The sequence below is a fragment of the Octodon degus genome, unplaced genomic scaffold (genome assembly GCF_000260255.1).
Source record: "Octodon degus isolate 3935 unplaced genomic scaffold, OctDeg1.0 scaffold00124, whole genome shotgun sequence".
NCBI classification, from domain to species: Eukaryota; Metazoa; Chordata; class Mammalia; order Rodentia; family Octodontidae; genus Octodon; species Octodon degus.
Window position 1 is genome coordinate 4227850 of NW_004524700.1, and position 2118 is coordinate 4229967.

The following is a 2118-nucleotide window of genomic DNA, read 5'->3' on the forward strand; positions in this document are numbered from 1 at the left end:
GTCTTGCAGGTATTGAATTATTTTTTCCTGCATCCTAGTTGTTTTAAAGAGATCTTTTCTTACTTTTTCACAAGCTGCAATGGTGTCTTTCAGGTCAGAAAGTCTATTTTCCCTTTCTCTCAAACGGTTTTGCCAGCTTGTGATTGAGGTTTTAATTTCCTGTATATCACTTTGAACCTGTTTCATACATTCCATTTCCCTCCTAAATTACTTATTCAGGGGTTCCATCATTTTTATATTCTGCTCTATTTTTTTTTATCAGTGTACTCTTTAGAAGCACTTAGTATTGGAAAAAAGTTTAAAGATGGAATTTATGAGAATTTTTTCACTGGCTGCTTGAGTGGTAGCATAATGCAAAATGAGGAATCTAGAATGACTCATCCATGTCTGTGATGTCACTACCAGCTAGAAAATGCTGCTATCAAATAATGGCATGTAGGAGCAAGAGCAGGATTGGGAATGTATGTGTTTGAAACATCACTGCAGAACTCCAACTGGGGACAGTCTTAGTTCCATCATGATTCTACAGCTAGAAGAATGGATGTAAGACTCAACAGTGTGCAAGCTCAGTGAGCTCAAGAATTGGGAGCCCATGCTGAAGTGTAGAGATCAGAGAGCCAGGAGGCAAGCCAGTGGAGGCTGTAACAGGGAGTCGTTGGATGGACTAAGTTGCAAGAGGGGAGAAGCAAGCAGGGTAAAATTTCTGGAGGGTTCAGGCAAGTTGTGCCTACAGCCCATGTCAGTGTTAAGAGAATCACTGGCACCTTTGCCAGACCTGTGCAGTGCACTTACGTTAGCCAAGTCCAAAGTGGGAAAGCTGAGGTAGCTGAAGCTCTTGCTAACCAATTTGGATATTTTCAATATTTACTTATATGTTTTAGTAACAGTATTAGTGGTATTCTTTTCATGTCTGAATGCACAACAAACTTTATTCTGTAGCTTCATGTAGCACAGGGTTTTTTGTTGTTGTGTTTGTTTTGTGGTACTGGAAATTGAAATTGAACTCGGGACCTTGTACTTGCCAGGAAGGCACTTATGCTGCTGAGCTGTCTCCCTAGCCCATATAATACACAGTTCTAAGGATGTAGTATTTCTTTTTTCTTTCTTTCTTTCTATCTTTCTTTCTTTCTTTCTTTCTTTCTTTCTTTCTTTCTTTCTTTCTTTCTTTCTTTCTTCTTTCTTTCTTTCTTTCTTTCTTTCTTTCTTCGTTCGTTCTTTCTTTCTTTCTTTCTTTCTTTTTCTTTGTTCTTTCTTTCTTCTTTCTTTCTTTCTTTCTTTCTTTCTTTCTTTCTGTATTTGGTACAGAGTCTACAGGGGTCCTTTTTTTAAATTTTTTTGGTGGAACTGGGGATTGAACTCAGTCCCTTGCGCTTGCCAGGCAAGAGCTTATTCTACTGAACCATTTCCCCAGCCCCACTACAGGGTTTTAGGTAGATCAGACTCATAGTGATTCTCCTGTTTTCTGCCTCCCAAGCACTGGTATTACAGGCACGTGCCACCATGCCCAGTCTCAGTAGCTGTCTCAGCGAGTCCTGGTGGCAGGGCTGGCATGGCATGATGGGGATCGAACCCTGGCTGCAGCACTCTGCCTAAGCAGGCACTTTAATGTGCTGAGTTATCTGGCTGGCTCACGATGTAGTATCTCTTGATAAACTTGTTTTTCTAAGTGTATATATTGGTTGCTTTGTGACCTGTTTGTCCTTCCATATGCTATTTTAGCATCTAGGGGAAATTAACTTGTCCTTTCTCAAAATACAACTTTTCATGGTTATTGTAACATCTCGTCATGACTAGTCCTATGTTGAGAAGGGTTAGGGAGGATTGTACTGACAAAGAATATAAATTTTGAGCATGAGTATGGGGTTGTGTGTTGCACGGGGCTATTTAGAAAATCACTGGAATGTATTTAAGCTGTGTTATTTCTTTTATTTTCTTATTGTATAATTATATTTATTTGAACTCTTCAGATTTGGCAGTTTCACAGAACCAGAAATCATTGCCAGAGGATGAAGATAGAGAGCTGTTGATGAGAAAAGGGGAGAAACTATTAATTGGTACTTTTGTTTTGTATTTATTTATTTCTTTAATTTTTTTTTTTTTTTTTGAGGAAACCGGGGA